This window comes from Nesoenas mayeri, assembly GCF_963082525.1.
Source record: "Nesoenas mayeri genome assembly, chromosome: 13".
NCBI lineage: Eukaryota > Metazoa > Chordata > Aves > Columbiformes > Columbidae > Nesoenas > Nesoenas mayeri.
In genome coordinates, this window is record NC_137550.1 from 13,376,346 (window position 1) to 13,395,326 (window position 18,981).

General features: G+C 48.6%; 1 long non-coding RNA gene across 5 annotated transcripts; it reads left to right on the forward strand.

Moving 5' to 3' along the window:
* The first annotated feature begins 8,915 nt into the window (after positions 1-8,915).
* LOC308045483 lies at positions 8,916-17,972 on the forward strand. 5 transcript variants are annotated; one of them, XR_013922782.1, is made up of 8 exons: positions 8,916-9,213; positions 10,377-10,525; positions 11,117-11,203; positions 12,271-13,819; positions 14,192-14,332; positions 17,154-17,203; positions 17,296-17,386; positions 17,498-17,972. It is a non-coding gene; the product is annotated as an uncharacterized lncRNA (long non-coding RNA). The 5 variants fall into 5 exon arrangements; XR_013922781.1 differs by having other exon boundaries at positions 17,296-17,972; XR_013922783.1 differs by lacking the exons at positions 17,154-17,203; positions 17,296-17,386; positions 17,498-17,972 and adding an exon at positions 16,288-17,142.
* Positions 17,973-18,981: the final 1,009 nt, after the last annotated feature.

Genomic DNA, 18,981 nt, shown 5'->3' on the forward strand with positions numbered 1-18,981 from the left:
GATCCCTCTTCAACAGGTTCCAAGTTGGCTCTTGTTTAAAAAACTGTTAAAAAATGGAAATAGGTGTCTTCCCATTCTGGAAACTCTTCCCTCAGTATCTTCTGGGTCGTACATAGGCTGTGCTTTTCCAACCTCAGATTCACATTTCAATGTAATTAGATTGTCATCCTTATCTCAGTCTTAATTAAATAACAAGCCAAACACGGGCAGATAGGAGACTTAATGCTGCTGGGCTGCCAGCTTTGGAAAGGAGATCCAGGTAATTTGTTTTAACGGGAAAGTTTATTACCAGCTTTTCTTCCCCTTAAGACAGATGACCCTTATTTTCTCCTGCCTGTTGACAACAAAAAAATGTGAATGAAAAACTGTTTTCCTGCAATTTGTTTAAAAATATAGTTTAGAGCACAGCCAGTGTGGGCAGCCCTCGTCTTACTGGACCAGTCACCCGCGCAGTGTCCCTTGTCTTCCAGCTTGACAAGGAGTTTGGGCACTGGGTAATGCAATGACTTCCCCCTTGTTTTTTTTAAGTCTGGGAGAATACGGAAGCTCCTGCTTTTCACTGGGTTCAGTTCCTGCTGTCTCATTGCCTCTTCCCTTCCATCTCCCCAGATCTCTGGATGTCTCCTGCTTCCTCTGGCCAGCTGGCAAGTGCGGCATTTCCCACTCCCCCAAGACCACGTGGATCCCTGCGCCAGCACCGCCCCGCGCCTGGGATATCTGGGACATCGGGCTGAACCGAAACACCAGGCAGTGGGAGCTCCAGCTGCTCGGGGAGCCCAGGGGTCAGCTGGGGCGTCTGACCGGCATCAGGCAGCCAGCGATGGGTGCATGGAGCGCGATAGCGAGAGGGACGGTGAATCAGGGTGATGTGGGTTAGACCTGGGCAGAGCTGTGGGTCTGGACACAAGCGCACGGCAGAGACTAACACAGTAATGAAGGTTCAGCACAAGGGATTTTGACAGCAGGAAAGATTTCTTGCCTTTAAAATGGGGGATGGTTAAACAGGGAAAAATGGGTGGAGGAGGAGCAAGTACAAAAAAGCCAAAAAGAACAGGGCAGGAGGGTGGGGTCTTTAACTAGACATTTGGAGCTAAGGAACATCAGTGCATACCTGGTTACTCTGCATCCAGGCAGATTCCCAACGTTCCAGCCACTACAGAGTCTGCTCAGCGCTTGATGTGAGGCTCAAATCGCTCTAGACCATGTTTACACCCTGAACAGTTTGGATGTGAGACAATTCCAGACTCAGACGTGATACTCTGGCCCAACTCAAACAACAATGTAAACGTAGCTGTGATTTACCTGGTGGCACTGCAAGTTATGAAAGTGTTGAAAGGCCTGTGCCATGCATTAAAATACATAACAGAGCTGTTGAAATACTTGATTTTCTTTTTCCTTAGATCATACATTCCTATAACCAGTGACATATTGATGAGTATTTCAGCACATTAAGAGACTATTAACTTTTGGCTTCAGCCAACTTAGCTAAGAATTTGAGGGCTACGGCAGCTCCATAAAAATTCTCTGCTCTCGGTTCACTCCTCACATGAACAGTATCCCAAACTCATTTCTCCCTCTGGCCTCAGCTGCAGCACTTTGGCACTCCTGTGGCACCCACTGCTGCTAAAGAACTCACTGCTTTACAGATGAAAACCGAACGTCTTGAATTCCACCTGGAGCCTGCTGGCAGCGAACGCAGGGCCGCGGCAGTTACGTGATGTTTTCTCATGGCGACGCGTGATTCGGTAAGCAGGATCCTGTGTTACCTTTTGCTCCCCGGTAGTTTCAAGGTGCAATCCCACCTTGAAGTGCACAAATCTAATCTTGAGGTGACAAAAACAGATGGTTGCAGCGAGATCCCTGCATAGGCAGGGGGTCCCAAGGCTTGTCTGCAGGACACTGCAGCTTGTGAAGCCTTTCATGATCGCTCCAGGAGGAGTTCTTGGGTGTATGTTATATCACATTGCAGGTGGGTTTTGCTACCTAGGTTCCATCCTGCTGTCCCACTCGAGCAGCCTTTCTTGGACAAAAGCCTGGGCTAGTGCCCTGCACTTAGGACAGTGTGTGTGTATTTAGTAATTACAATTAATAATTTAGTAAACGTGTGCTTGCTTTACCCAAGTTTCAAATGGCTCAGCATGTTTGTACTTCCTGTTTTCTCATAATGAGCTGTCTACAAAAGCTGTATCTTAAATTTCATTCCAGACCTTTAACAAACTGAGCTCAGTGAGAGAAATAAACTGCCAGAGGAAGCAATTAGCTTAAATTTACCTGAAACCAAAATCTTACCCAGTGGCGTGAACAAATCCCGAGTGGTTCATTCCTGGGAAGGAGTTTTAGCAAGTGGAGATCAGGTTGCTTTTCAGCTTGGATGCTCTCACTTTACATCCCTTGTCAGACACCAGCTGTCACACTCTTTTCCTCAAGAAAGGCTCCATCAGCCTAAACTTGGCCCAAGGCCCTCCCTGCGTTAAGAACAGTTCTGTGGATATAGAACTGGATTTGGCTGATAGAACAGACATTTTGGGTGATGCTTTGGATTATCTTTGGTAACTTCACAACACTGAAAGCTTGACTTGTTTATTGGCCCAGGCCTGATGGCCAGTGACAGACCGGAGGATCCTGTCCAGCAAATTCCCTAGACGAACTTTGCACCAGACGGGAGAGTCAGTCTGCATGACCAGACAAGAGCTCTGGGCGTCAGGATTTGACTGAGCTGATGGGCCGGGTAGTGAGATGCGAGTCCTGAGCGACTGGGACTTTCCTTTGGAGTCTATTTAACTGTGTTTGTGTGGAGGCAGAGATTACATAAATGAGGGGGAGAAGGAGTGGCGTTATTTATATTACAGGCTCATCCTGTATGTGTGAAGTGCTGGATGCAAATAGTGTGATTTAGAACCCGGCGGTGCATACACTGAAAGGCGAGCGAGCCGCCCGGTCGCAGGGTCTGTCACTGTCCTGAGTGTCCCGCGACACTTCGGATGCAGACAGTGCACCCTGGGCGGGGGATTCATCAAGGGATGGTAGAAAAAAGACAACAGTGCTAGAAAAGCTGATACTTAAAACCCAATCTGATTCTGGAAAATTATTTCCCACCAATACGATGTGCCTGGGATTTGGATCTGCATGCGCTAAAGCATGCAGATTGCAACCCTGAAGAGATCATGCATGCTGCCACCAAGCGCTAAGGGTGTTGTGTGTCCTTCCTGCCTGTTTTAACACTGCCACCCTGTAAGCCTGTGTACAACCATGCAATCTACGCAGAAATGGCATGCGTTTGGTTAATAACGCTTGGCAAGCAGCGTGGCCTGGGTATCAACGTCATGGTCTGATCTCTAGGCAACAGCTTCTCCTCTGCCTCATGCTGTCGCTCTTTCTGAAATGGGAGGGATAAAGAGTGTTAATAAGAACCCAGGCAGGCTGTGAAGGCAGCACACCACTCGGGAAGAGGGTGCTGCTGTATCCTCACTAATAAATCAGGATTGTTATCACACCAGGGGAGAGAAAGAACCCAGAGCAAAGGCATCTGCTGTGAATTATGTCTCTGGGCCCGCCGGAGCTCTCCATCTTCCCCAGCACTTGCTCAGCACAGCCGTGCAGCCTGCCAGCAGCCATTAATCCCTCCGCTCCTGCCGGAAAGCTGATAGGGGGCCGAGGCAAATATTTGTGTCTGACAGTTTGGGTTGGTTTTTTCTTTTTAATACTCGCTGTAATGAGCAAGGGCCCAGAAGTGCTCGCAGTGCTTTCTGCAGGGTCTTTCCGCAGGGTCTACAGATGTGTGTGCCAGCGAAATACAGAAACCAGTGAAGCTGTTTCTTTGTTCAGGTTCAGTCGCCCCTTTTGGCTCCAAATCCGTGTACATATATAAAGAGAGGAGCGTCGGCTGCCGAGCACAGGGACTTCACAACAGCACTCTGTCTCTGCAGAATCCATTTCTGACACAGTACGCTTCCTTCAGGGGAATTTGGGGGGAAATGCCAGTAGCAAACTGATTTCATTAGTTGCTGATTTCACCCAGACTTGTGCTTTTCTAAGAGTAATCCTGATTTATGCAACTAATCCTGTTTCAGGTGATGTGTGGTACCATAACACAGCGTGTCAGAGAATATTTTATAGATATTTGCTCTAGTATTTATGTCAGGTTTTCCCAGGGTTTACCATGGTACAGTACTAGCATGTATATAAGAACTTGCATTTTTCAGCTAGTAAAACCTTATGGATTTGTCTGATAGTCTTTTGTTCCTCAGCAAAGAAGGTGGAACCTGAACCCTCAATAACCAAGTGTGTGTGTTTTCAAAACAAAGGTGAGTCACAAGAATAGACTTGATGTGCTTCTATAAAATGACCCAAGTAATGCCAGCAAGGATGTCTGTAGGAAGCTGCATTATTTGGGCGTGTGCGGTGCCGCTGCCCTCTAACAGAACGTGCTATTTCATGTCCTGCACGTTTTCAGCATCCTCACTCTTCCACCACATCCTTCTGCTGCTCATCTGGAACCCAAATACTGGATTCCCAACACTCATCGTGAGGCTGTAACAAAGGGGCTGGGTCTCCCTCAGTTGTTTGTTTGGAGCTGGATCACTTGGTGTGGCAGCACAGGACAGGGGTAGACCTCAGCTGCTTTTCTCCTCCATGGAGGCTGACCATGACACGTTGGAGAGGTGGGCTTGTGCCAGCCTGGTGAAGTTCAGCAAGGCCAAGTGCAAGGTCCTGGGCAATCCCAAGCACAGGCTGGGCGGAGAGTGGACTGAGAGCAGCCCTGAGGAGAAGGACTTGGGGGTTTTGGTTGATGAGAAGTTCAACATGACCTGGCAATGTGCACTTACAGCCCAGAAACCACTCGTGTCCCAGGCTGTGTCACCAGCAGCATGAGCAGCAGGTTTGGGGGGATTCTGCCCCTCTGCCACGCTCTGGTGAGACCCCCCTGCAGTGCTGGTCCAGCTCTGGGTCCTCAGCACAGGACAGACATGGACCTGCTGGAGAGGGGCCAGAGGAGCCACAGAAATGATCTGAGGCTGGAACAGCTCTGCTGGGAGGACAGGCTGAGAGAGCTGGGGTGTTCAGCCTGCAAAAGGGAAGCTCCGGGAAGATATTATTGTGGCCTTTCCATACTTAAAATGGGCTGATAAGAAAGATGGGGACAGACTTTAGCAGGGCGTGTTGTGACAGGACAAGGGGTGGTGGTTTTAAACTAAAGGAGGGAAATTCAGGCTGGACACAAGGAAGAAATTGTTGCCCCTGAGGGTGGTGAGAGCCTGGCCCAGGTTCCCAGAGAGGTGGTGGATGAACCATCCCTGGAGACATCCCAGGCCAGGCTGGACGGGGCTCTGAGCAACCTGAGCTGGTGAAGATGTCCCTGCTCATGGAAGGGGGGGCACTGGGGGAGTTTAAGGTCACTTCCAACCTAAACTATTCCATGATTTAGATTAATTGTTTCCAAATGAATGTACCCAGCAGCTGGGCAGGGTCTTGAAGCTCTGGCTGTCACCGCTCTGCCTTGTGTGAAACGTGTTTTGATGACTGGGAGCGGGCGAAATGCATGAAATTCTCATCCCCAGACTGCTGATGTGCAGTGCCTCCTGCCAGTGCCCATGAGAAGCTCGGAGAGAGCCGTGTGCTGGATGTTTACCAAGTGCTGAGTGAGGCACAGTAGTGAATCACACACAGATTTCCTGTTCTTCCTATCAGAATTATGGCAAGCGATAATAAGATGGACCCAGAACAAAAATAACTCCACCAGACTATGGTATAGTGAGCTATTAGGGGACTCTCTATTTAATAACCAAAACTTAAACTGAATTTACTCTTCCAAAAAATTTTTAAGGGCAATGCATTACAGCAAGTGGTGTACTAAATACAAAGTTTATCTGTTTGCTATAGAGATGGAACTAACAGTAACAAATGGTGACAGGTAACATGAGAGGGGATGGCTGAACGGGTTTTTCTGATTAACTCCTAATGAACTGGATACAATAACAGCAGGAATATGATCTTTGATGTCACCAGAAACTCCTCCCGAAGGAGGTGTCCCAGCCTGGGTAACAATCCTTGGTTATTTCTCTTTCCTTGGGCTAGCACAGAGGACTAAACAAGCCATGGGGATATTGTTAATTGCTCCTGTTAATTTCACTGTTTGTTTTGTTATCAGATTGCCTGTGTGAAAAGAGTATTTATAAATTCAAGAGACAACAAAAAGGTGAACTGTCTGTAGGAGTAAAATCAAATGGATCCAACTCACAGCTGCCTCGGTCTCTCCAAACAAGAAAACCCCTGTTTCTGGTGGAGAAGGAGCAGGAGGAGGTTGCTACTCGCACTGCCAGTACTAGTGATGAGGTAACACTGCACCGAGACACCTTTTCCTGCAGCACCTTTCTCTTCTGGTCCCTCCAAAAAGCTTCTGCTCCCGGTATTAATAATATTGAGCTGTAAGTCGTTCCAGTCAGCAGGTTCCACTATTATTTGTACCCTCAGGGCAAAGAACCGTGACAACTGATGTGTTCTGTGGTTTTACACTCTGGATTTTGTTCTCGTGAGTTTGAGAGAACTTGCTGTGCGGTAGCAGAGACGTGGGGTTACAGCCCCGGCAGCACCAGTGCGGCGGCACACAGCAACACCACGGTCTGCGGTAACAAAACCAGCCCTACAACACCCTGCGTAGTACTGAAACATGGTTGTTTTCATTAAAAATCACGAAATGCTGCTGTTATGCACCTGAGTCCAGTTCTGACCAGCTGTGCAGAACAAGCAGCTCCTTTTTGTAGAGCAAGGGTATCAGCTTCAAAGATGTTCCTGTCTGTACAGCTGCTGCCTGCGCTCTTTCCTCACTTAGGAAAAAATCCTGCCCAGATCAACCGGCTTCCTCGCAAGGACTGACAGTTGCAGCTGTTTTCCCCAAGACAGGAACATCATAGCTGCACATTTTTGTCATTTGCTCTTCATCCCCTCGGTAACAAGAAATCTCTTTGTCGTGAACTGGATGATGAGGACGTCCCGCACACCAGCACCGTGCGATGCCTGGAAGGGAGGGACCTCTGGCTGCCGCCCAGTGCAGTGTTCCGCTCTTCCCAGATCCTGATTTTCTGCTACATACGGAGATGCTGGTGATCCGTTAATCACCATAGGCAACAATAAGTCAAAGCACATTGATCCCTAGTGAGAGAAACAGGATTTCACCCCTTTGGAGGTGGAGGTGAAATGAAGAAATAAAATTAACAGCAGAGTCAATTATACTGTTAAGTGACATTCTTTATTTTATCGGCACTGGGGAACACTGGGAATCATCCTCCATAAGTGCTCCAAAGACTGGATGCTCTTGCATTGTTTATATTCACATAATTACTACATATGCATTACAACTTTTGAAAATTTTGACATATATCTATACTAAGAAATAATTGATTACGTTAGTTATAATTGTTTCATTTCTTACTTACAATACTTCTATTAATAGTTAAATATAAACTAGGCATTCTGCTTCTAAACAATGTATCACTTAATCTTCTGTCTCCCTCTTGTCATGCAGAAGGATCTAAAACTTGAAAAATATCCCCTTTTTTTGCAGGTGGTCAGAAAACATTTATCTCATGTCATTTGGTCAACGATGGGTACGTCTTTTGTAACTTAATTGCAGTATACTTTAATTTGGCAGCTTCTCTTCAATGGCAGCTTTTGAGTTAAATCCATGTCTTGCTGCTTCTCCTTTTGGTCGTTCACAACTTGCTCTTTAACTTCAGCCACCGTAGTTCATCTCTAAAAGTGTGTTATACACACACTTATCCCAGAGTTCTCTCAGTCCTTCACTACCTAGAAGAGGGAGAACACTTCATCTTCCCTCTGTTTCCAACCTGTTGCTTTTTGATCTCTCTCTTAGATTCCTTCTGTACTCGAGCGCTCGCTTCAGAGAAAACTACTAAAATGAACCCAACTGTACTGTTGTGTTGTCATTATCACATAAAAGAACGAATCCTGTCTGCAGCTACTAACCTAAAGCTACGTAAACCCTTTCAGTTTTAGGTCAGTCTGACAAAGAGAAGAGTGACTTGTAAAACACCCAATCACAGACTGACCTTGCAGCTTTAGACATTTTGAACCGCATGTAATTTGTTTACTCTTGTTTTAACACAGATCTCGAGACTGTTGGATGAAGTGTCCATTAGCTGAATGTTGCTTATTATATGCTAAAAGGATTGTGTAATGCAATATGCAAATGTGTAACCAATTGGTTCTTCAGAGTGTGAATGTGGTGATAAGGTTTTGTATATAATAGCTGTTACTTTTCTTTGTGGTGCGCTGGCTTTACTCCAGCATCCAGGCTTGCGCAACTCAAGTCCAACCATTAATCACTGCCCCATGTCCTGAGAACCTCATGTCCGTCTGTCCACCCCTCCAGGGATGGTGGCTCCAGCACTGCCCTGGGCAGCCTGTTCCAATGCCCCACAGCCCTTTGGGGAAGAAATTGTTCCCCAGATCCACCCTCAACCTCCCCTGGTGCAACTTGAGGCCGTTTCCTCTGCTCCTGGCGCTTGTTCCTGGGGAGCAGAGCCCGACGCGCCTGGCTCCAAGCTCCTTTCAGGCAGTTCAGAGACCAGAAGGTCTCCCCTCAGCTCCTGTTCTACAGCCTACGGCAGATTTTGAAACAAAATAAGAAAGGCTGGTGGGCATGCCTGCCTGCCCTCGCTGCTTCATCGGAAGATGCTGAAAACGTCCCTTTCCGTACAGACTCCCGTGTTTCCTGGCGGGAGGTTCGCGACGGGCGGCGGCCGGCAGGGGGCGACAGGGAGCCGCACGGTTCACGCATGCGCAGTGCGTGCCCCGGCCTGGCGGCCGCGCTCCGCCGTCCGCGGGGCCTCACGGCCCCGGCGAGGCCCCCCAGGCCCCTTACCGCCCCGCGGCAGGCGGAGCCTGCGCTACCGGGCCCTGCGCACCGGGAGGGGCGCAGAGGCAGAAGCCGCCGGAGGCGGTGGGTCGCGCATGCGCTCTGCGGCGGGCGGCGCGCTGGTGACGGTGCAACCGGAAGCGCTGCGTCGCACTTCCGGCTGAGGACGCGTCCGCCCGTCAGCGGGCAGGGGCCGGAGCGGCCGTGAGTGAACGGGAGAGAACGGGGGCGCCGGGGCCCGGACCGTGGGGGCTCCAGCCTGCGGGGCCGGTTCAGTGCGGCCCGAGGGGCGGCGGGGCCAGACCGGCGGCAGCTCTGGGCCAGGCGGCGGCTTCGCGGTGCGTGTTTGGGGCGGGGTGAGCGGGCCCGGGGCCCCGCTGCGCGGTGTCAGCTCGGCCGGGGGGTGAAACGCTCACAAGTATTTATCTCTCCCCTCAAATTTTTGTTTTACCTTCGGAATTCCTGTGCTTTCGTGTTGTCAAGTGTAGCTGACAGTTCTGGGCTGGTTCCTGAGACACAGGGCAGTGCTCATACAACCCCAGAATGTCAGGGGTTGAAGGGCCCTGGAAAGCTCATCCAGTGCAATCCCCCCATGGAGCAGGAACACCCAGATGAGGTTACACAGGAAGGTGTCCAAGCGGGTTGGAATGTCTGCACAGAAGGAGACTCCACAACCTCCCTGAGCAGCCTGGGCCAGGCTCTGCCACCCTCACCAGGAACAACTTTCTTCTAAAATTTAAGTGGCACCTCCTGTGTTCCAGTTTGCACCCATTGCCCCTTGTCCTGTCACTGGTTGTCACCAGCAGAGCCTGGCTCCATCCTCCTGACACTCCCCTTTCCATATTGATCCCCACGAATGAGTCCCACCTCAGTGTCCTCTTGTCCAGCTCCAGAGCCCCAGCTCCCTCAGCCTTTCCTCACACGGGAGATGCTCCACTCCCTGCAGCATCTTGGTGGCTGCACTGGACTCTCTCCAGCAGTTCCCTGTCCTGCTGGAACTGAGGGGCCACAACTGGACACAATATTCCAGGTGTGGTCTCCCCAGGGCAGAGCAGAGGGGCAGGAGAACCTCTCTGACCTACTGACCACCCCCTTCTAACCCACCCCAGGTACCATTGGCCTTCTTGGCCACAAGGGCCCAGTGCTGGCTCATGGTCATCCTGCTGTCCCCAGGACCCCCAGATCCCTTTCCCCTACGCTGCTCTCCAACAGGTCATTCCCCAACTTATACTGGAACCTGGGGTTGCTTCATGTTTAGGCGAAGATGAGGTTTCGGCTTAAAAATCAGTTTTGTCCAAAGCTCGGATAGTCGCTGACCATTTTGTACAAGACAAACACACTGCTAAGAACAGGCTGGGTGAGCGTCTGTCAGTGCTGAGGCTGGAACGGGTGCCCTGGTCCAGACCTGCAGCAGCACTCACCCATCCCGGGCACAGGGACAAGCAGGAGGATGGATTTTCTCCTCACACATTCAAGTTTCGCATCCAATTCGTCCCCACAGGTGCACGTCCTCATGTCAGTGTGGATTGTCCCTGTCCGTGGCCGCAGGAAGGGGCCTGCATGTCACTGATGTCACCTCAGGCTCCATCTATGGCTTCTTACATTTTATTTTGTCCAGGTAGCAGCAACCTGTTCTCTGGTATCAACATGGTGAGTTTAAAGAGTTGCAGTCGCTTCTCCCCTCTGTGTATTTTACATGTTCTTTTTGCAGAAATATTCTGTATATTTATTCTCATTCTTCCCACTCTGACCACAATTTTGTAGAATTTTACAACCTCTAATCGCAACAAATCATGGAATAGAGCGGTGATTAAAGTCAAACTAAGTATCTCATCATGCAGCCACAACCCTTTGGAAGAGACACAAACACCCTCGGGTGGTTTGTAAACTTTCTGCAATGACTCTGGGGAAATCCTAATGAAATTTCGCAGTGTTCCTACAAATTAATTACTTTGAAAGCTCAGCTTCAAACTAAGAGAAATGTTGTCTCGCTTCTAACGAGAGCAAAGCCGACAGTGGGCTCAGTGGAAAATCTGTGTATGATTTCACATCTGTAATTTCGTTAGTTCTTCTCATAATTCTTAAAATGCTTTCCCTTGGTCGTATTTAATGTAGAAATATATGTGTATTTACAACAATGTACAGTACATTTGTGAGCCATTATGTGGTAAACAAGTAAGATTCTTATTATTTTAAGAGTAATTTTACTTTCTCTTTTTTTTCTGCTGTCACTGTTCATAGCCAAAATGTTTGCATCAGCTTCTGGAACAACTGAAGAAAAGGTCCATGTGGTCCCAGCTGCTGCCGAAACACAAAACAGAATTTGTGGTAAGTGGAGTTTTTAGAGGCTGGGGATAGGAAGGGGGTCACATCTCATGAAAGAAGTTGGCACAGAGACAAAATGTGGTGTTTAGTTGGTCAGAGTTGTGGAGTTTCGATGTAATTACTCTGGTAAAGATTTGAGTGCTAGAAAAACTACAGGTATTTCTATGGTTGTACTTGCACATTTTAGAGTTGAATCCCACTGGTACCACAGTCACAACAGAGCTGTCCCTGTCTTTATTTTCCCCAAGCTTGACACTGCCATGTTTCTTCAGCCCACATTTCCTACCCCTCCAGTGGTTTCAAGATATTTAGGACAGAGTAACATGATTTCTGATTTCAGGTGCATCTTTACCTTGTTTTGTCCAACGTTTAACCTACTTTCTTCTCCTTCCCTCTGGATTTTTTGGCAGAGTGGGGATAGCGGATACACTGGTGGGCTTGGGATGTAACACAGGAGGTGTCTGGTGAGCACAGCAAGTTCAGGTGTTGCATTTTGTTAGGTCCCTTACTCACAGCACTGAAGAGGTTTTAAAGACCAGAGCTCGCCCGGTCTGGCCAGCTGTGAGTAAAACAATTCCAACAACAAAGTAAAACCATAAGCAACAGCAAGTGGAAGTGGGGAGCAGTGAGTTCCCCCAGTCACAGTGGTGGATTGATCTTTAGAGAAGTGTTCCTGCAGAACCATGAACCAAAAGGCTCTGCTGTATGAATTCCTACTAAAGAATAAAAATACTATGTTCAGCTTATCTTTTGGAAGGTGTAAATGCTTAGAGAGGTTTGACCTCCTGAGGTGAGATTGTTGAAAGAAGAGCTAAAATAATCTGAAGTAAAATTGTCTTCACCAGTTTAGCTGCAGGGCTGTCTGAGGGGGAATTACACCGTCGCTTTCTTGGCCTTTAAGTGCAACTGTCACCACTTCTGGGTTAAAAATCTCAGCGGAGGGAAAGCACAGAGAAGAGGCTCAAGTTGTGCCAATGCCAGTTGTGCCTTTAGTGGAGCAGATCTAATCGAGGGATGTGGGAGAGGCGGCTGCTCGCGTGTTTCGCACCGTGATTCCCTTTGTGTTTCAGAGCTCAGAGGCGGCAGCAGGAGAAGGGCAGTGACTGGAATGGCCGTGGTGGAACCCTGGCCAAAATCTGGCCAAAATCACCTTCCGTGTGCAAAAGCTGGGGGTGGTCTGACCTGCCGGACCGTGATAATCCTGGAATAGTCCCTCACTGGAGAAGCTTCTGTGGCTTAGCTGGCTGAATTCAAAGAGACGCTTCAAGTTGTGGTTTATCCGTGGGGTTTCGCATCAGATGAGCTTCCTTAAATCGCTGCTGTTTGTGCTCGTTCTGCTTTTTCCCTGCTGCCTGGCACATTATTAGACCCATCACATTTCCCAGGACAGTTACATTGTGAGAGAAGGAACAGCTCCTGTTCCTGCCCATGAGTTAGAGTGTGAATGTTGTATTGATTTAAAGATAAATGCATGTCTGTGAGCTAAAGCAGAGACGCTCAGCGTCCCAGTTTGCGTTTTGAGCTCATTAACAGTTTGGCTGCTTGCTCCGTGTAATCCTGACAGGTTTTAGAAGGGATTTTGTAAGCGTTGTCTTCCAAGTGGAAGATAATAAAGGAACATTGCAGAAAACAGAAATGTGATTATAGCTGAGAATCGGAGAAGAGCAAAGCCTTAGCATGTAGACTGACTGCACAATTTGAAAAGCAGAGACAGTGTCTGGCTTGCAAAATAAAGTTAATAATAGAACGGGAAATCTCAGCATGAAGCTGGAGGATGCATCTTAGAAGACACTTGTGCAAATAAGCGTTCATTGATTTTTCTCTTTTTTTTCCTTCCACATACTGCATGATCATTTTAGGTGATAGCAGACGACACGTAACAAAGCTGAAAAGTGGATTACAGAGAGACTACAAAGCTGTTTGATACAAAAAGTGACACAGGAGTTCTTAAGAAAGCGCCTCTTCTGTCAGCTTGAATTTTAAGCAGTTTTATGACATCCAGATATACTTAGAAAATACAGAACTAAGCAGTTTGGCGAGGCATTCGCTGTGCCCTCCAGACTGACGGGTGATCAGCCCCAAACTCAGATATAAACTGACCCTAATGGAGGTGGATTTCAGGAATGAGCTGAGCGCAGCTTCGCACTCAGGCGGAGGGACAGTCCAGGTGCAGATGAGCCAGGTTCACATGCTGTCAAAAGACTTCAGGACCTTCCCGAAGTATTTTGCTTCTCCTTTTTGGTTTATCATAATGTTTGTGTGGTGAATCCCTTGGAGATTGTTGAACATCAGTGTTTTAATTTCATGCCAATTTAACAAGCACTGTCATCAGCCCCTCGAGACTGTGTGTGGTCACAGAACTAAAAGTATTTAGAGACATGGGCTTCAAAAAGCAGTGGGGGAGAGGCTACTGAAACTCTGTGAGACTCAAATCTGTTTATCTCAAGTTTCGTAGTTTTGCTTTATTCACTTTCTCATAGGGTGTCTGTCACCTGTCAAATGAAGAAGCTGGAACAGCCTGTCCACAGCCAAGCTGACGAGCACATGAGATCTCCGCTACACCCCGAGCCTTTGGTTGGAGATGCGCATTCGGGTGTCTCTTCCCACGCGCAGAACATGGTATTTAATCGTTGCCCAGCTCCTGTGTTGTGGGGACGCCACTGTACAGCTGCTGGTTTCTGCAATGGGCTGCTAGCGGGAGCGCTGGATCTCGGCTCACAAACCAGCTGCCCCATTGGCTCTGGGCAGACGTGCCAGCACCGTGGCCACTGCTTGGACGCTGGGAATTCACAGGCCAAGGCAGTTGTGTGGGGCTCTCTATTGCTGTGTGTTGCAGCCTAGCCTCAGGCTTCTGGGGAAGTAAATGTGCAGAGTTCTGATTCTGTGCACTTCACGGACAGTAAATCAAGAAGAATGGCTGAATTCCAAATGGCTTCTGTTTGTATTTATCTTCCATGTGTTGTTTTCTTTTTTCTTGCTCTCTTATTCCAGGCTCACCCCTTGGAGAAAACCATTACTGCAGCGCGCTGTATTCTGCAAGTGATGATACATTCACCAGCAACACAAGAGTTCATGCTGTGGAAACGGGCTTCAGCATCAACATGCCCCTGAGCCGCCCCGTGGGCATGACATGTCAGTTCATGCCTTTCTGCTGGGTATTTTTCCTGGTTGCATCCTGCCATCCTCTGCTTAAATTGCTCTCTCAGTGTCTTGGAAACGCTTCTGGTAATGCTGTGGTTCAGTGAAACGTTGCCTTGTCTCCTGCCGCTGCAGCAAGGGGAGGCAGCGCTGGCACAAAGAAGTCACCTCTTCAGCCCACCTCACCCACTTTGGAGAGCTTTACTGTTAACGTACAGCGGGGATGTTTGTAAAGATGTGGCACTACACACAGCGCACTCTTCTCCCGTTCTTTTAAACAGGATTTATTGATGTCCTTCAGGCTGGGGTGGGGGGAGAAGGGAGGGCTGGCTGGATATTTCTCTTGCAGTTAAATTCTCTGTGTTGGCTCTTAAAAGCGTTAAGTAACGACAGGAAAAAACAAAGCTTAAAAGCCTAAAATCATCTGGGGCAATCACTTCCATTCCACCGCCATTAAACAGTTAAGGGTCATTTTGCCAGAGTGAAAATGTTGAACTATTTTGACTGTACAATTCATGCTTTTTAAATTCAGCTTACTTGCCGAAGGGAGGGGAATCTTCTAGCAATCTACCAGCCTATTATATATTGTGTATCATTTGGGTGTGTGAATTAAAATAACCCCATGCACCAGTACCTGCTGTGGCTGAGCAGCTGGAAAGCGGTTTTGCAGAGGACCTGGGGATCCCGGTAGCCACCAACCGTGGGCCAGGAACGTGTCCTTGAAGCAAAGGCTGCGTGAGGTGGCACCAAAACATCCAGCGAGGTGACTGGCACCAGTGAGATCCCTGGAGTGTTGTGTCCAGGCCCATGCTCCCCAGTGTGGGACACATGGAAACATTAGGTTGTTCAGTTTGGGAAAGCGAGAGCTCAGGGAGGAATGTCTGTGCTATAAATACCTGCTGTTCAGACTAAAGATGGCTCCAGACTCTTCAGAGTGATGCCTAGGAAAAGCAGTGGACACAAATTGAAATTTGGGAATTGCCACTTTAAAAAGCCCCAGAACATAGTGAGCGTGATCAGGCAGTGCAGCAGGATCACAGAATCCCAGAATGTCAGGGGCTGGAAGGGCCCTGGAAAACTCATCCAGTGCAATCCCCCCATGGGGCAGGAACACCCAGATGAGGTTACACAGGAAGGTGTCCAGGCGGGTTGGAATGTCTGCACAGAAGGAGACTCCACAACCTCCCTGGGCAGCCTGGGCCAGGCTCTGCCACCCTCACCCCCAACAAGTTTCTTCTCATATTTCAGTGGAACCTCCTGTGTTCCAGTTTGCACCCACTGCCCCTTGTCCTGTCACTGGTTGTCATCCAGAAGAGCCTGCCTCTATCCTCCTGACACTCACCCTTTCCATATTGATCCCCAGGAATGAGTCCCCCCTCAGTCTCCTCTTGTCCAGCTCCAGAGCCCCAGCTCCCTCAGCCTTTCCTCACACGGGAGATGCTCCACTCCCTGCAGCATCTTGGTGGCTGCGCTGGACTCTCTCCAGCAGTTCCCTGTCCTGCTGGAACTGAAGGGCCACAACTGGACACAGTATTCCAGGTGTGGTCTCACCAGAAAGGTTGTGGAACATCCTTGCATATACTCAAAGTGCAACTGGCCACAGCCCTGGACAACCAGCTCGAGGTGGCCCCGCTGGGGCAGGGTGGTTGGACCATGCAGGCCCAAGGTCCCTTGCCAACCTCAACAATTCCGCAATAAGCACAGGATAGTTGGGTGTCATCTCACTTCGAAACTGGTCTTTTCAGTTGCCATTTACCCTCTTTGGAAAACATTTTTCCTTCAAGAAACTTGTTACTGGTTAAACTTACTTTGCATGTGTTGCCTGTAGGTGGAGACACTCCTTAATTGAAAAGAGATTCTTTGCCTCAACAGCCCTGGCTGCCCTGTTCACTGATTTAGAAGCGGTGTGCTTTTCTTCCCAATAATATATGTGTTCATCTTCCTTACAGAGCTATCCAGCTGAAACCGGCTGCAACATCTGCTGTCTGTTGAAGCTTTTAAAACCGTACAGGCGCCCTTAGCCTGCCCCTGCAGGCAACCAGCGAGCCCTGACTTTGCACCCTTGCCTTCTTTGTAGCTGCATATTCTTTTCTCCAGTTCTCTAGAACAATGATCTTAAGTCTCTGTTTCCACAAGTAGTTGAGCAAATACCTGCACTTTGTGCAGGAACCTGTTGAAGTGATGCCTCTGTAAGCAATGTAGATAAAAGCCTGTAGCTGTTGCGTGCTCCTTTATCTACAAAAAGCAAAAAAGGAAACACCTGCCCGAGTTGGTACAGAACAGCACTGTGAACAGACTGCTATGGCTGCTGTGAGAGCAGTAAACAGCCAAAGCTTCGCAGATGTATTGGGAAGGGGATGAGCACTGACCTTCCCCAGAGACTACAGAGAGATTGTACACTCAATATTTCTGACACTGATTGTCCTGGTAGACTGAAATACTTTCTTCCTCTTAAGATACATCATACATTCCCCTTTTGAGATGTTACCTTGACTGTTCTGACATCTTAAAAGAATTCTCTTGGTTCTGGGGTTCGGTTGTTCCTCCTGCTCGTTCCTGGCGGGACAGGAGCAGGAGAGCTGCGGTGTCACGCTGCTGGGGGGACTCATGTGGATGTGCCTGTTTGGAGAAAATTAACCTTTCTGTAACTACAGAGAAAAACAACCTATTCCAGGCCTCCCCCTTCTGATGCTCACAAATATCCGCAGATCCATTCCTGCATCCATTTTGAAGACAGAAGAGTCAATTCTTGGCAAACATCACAGATTCTATTTTTGACGTTTGATGTTTCCTGGTTTTTGTGTGTTTGTTTTAGAGGACATCAAACCTTGACCTAAAAGCTTCTCCTAATGAGGAATAAGCTAGGTAACTTATCAGTTCTTTTTAAAAAACCCACTTGATTTAACAGTACAGAATTGTCTAATGTCGGCTTTTAAACGTACAATTATTTAATCTAGCAGCAAGAATCCTGCCGCTGAAAACGTCCAAGACTGGAGACTGCACCAGACTGCCCCTCTTCTCTTGGTTAACCAGTCTTCTGGTTACGAGGTGAATCTTTGGAGCTGCTGCAGGCATTCTTCCCTCTCAGAACTGCAGGCTGCTCTGCCCGCTGTCTCCTCTGGTCAGTTTTTAATTCTGTGTACCCTGTTTGATGTACAGACATGACATGAGACACTTGTCACAGGTGCTGTCCCGAGTTACCTGAGGTAAGTTCCTGTTATCTTCACCCCCTGTGAGAGGATGACTCCAGCAGTGCTGAAGCTCTGGCCAAGCTGGTCTCCCCCCTTCTAAACCCTTTCAGCCTGGCAATGCACTGTGACTCTCCCCTGTTGCACGACCCACACTCTGCCCCACATGCGCTGCGGTACCATCAGGTGCAGAGCGCCAAGTTGTGCTCAGCTCGTGGTACCCAAAGCCCGGCCTGATTAACTCGCCCATCTCCACCATTCCTAGAGCTGGCTCCCGCTTCATCCGAGAACCTGACAGCTCTGATTGTAGAGCTCCTTTTAAACCGCTTCAAAACGCAATCAACATTTTGGACTTGAGAGCAGATCCCATTACCTCATTAGTGATTAAGTCTGGGACAGCAGTTCTGTTGCCTCCCTTCTGATGGAAGCTCCCAACCCGCTGATTTTAGTTCAGTTCTTACACCACATCAGCATGGCGTGTGTTGCTATTTGAATAGCTTGTGGGATTGAGACAAATGCGTTGTAGGAATTGCAAGCTTGACGAGGAAATTCAAATATTGACTAGGACTGTGGGACTGTTGTGTGGGTTGTTAACAATCGGGCTCCCTGGTAGCCTTTATGGGGCACAGAGGGGTTCACACTTACTGTGATCAGGCCACTCCACCTGCACTGACTGACATCAAAACTGACGCAGAATTGATTTTCATTTTCCATCCTGAGCCTACAGAACTACCACATTTGCATTTGTTCTTATATAACTAAGACTGATAGTTATTAGTAATACAGGCTACATAGTGATACTGTTAATTCCTTGGTTCTGTATTTCTTAGCAATACTGACTGTCAGTGTTGCGCATCCATAGGCAGAGGTGCAGCACGTAGTGGGTCATAACATGACCGAATTTACTTGGTAGTATCTGAAGTCTTTAGTCCTTCATAGTTAAGGCATTTATCTGCTGTTTTTAGTGTTGCTTACTGCTGGTTATTGCACACAAAGAACTCCATCATGTATCTCTAACCCTATACAATTCTCAACTATTTAAGTAGTACCAAAAAGAGCAGCAGGAACTTACACATTCAAGGCATTCCCTGGGCACGCACCGTTCTCCACAGCCCTCAGAGGAGGCACAGAAACCAGCTCACCGGGGGGCTCCAGTCAGCTGCGCTGAGACCCCCCAACACCCACTGCCCAATTCAGCCCATGGGGCATGACCTGAACCGCACTAGGAAGAAACGTGGCCCTGCTGAGAGGAGCCAGGCAAGACCCCGCGGAGAAGACCCCGCACAAGCCACCCTGTTTATCACCTCCCAGGCAGGCTGGGAACTCCGTACAGCCGAAATGTGCAGGGTGCCAAGGCTCGGGAAGCGGGGAGGCGCTTTAAGTGAGGTGCTGAGGCTCTGAGGGGGGTGATATGTGAGGTGATGAGGGTCTGAGGGGGGTGATACTTGAGGTGCC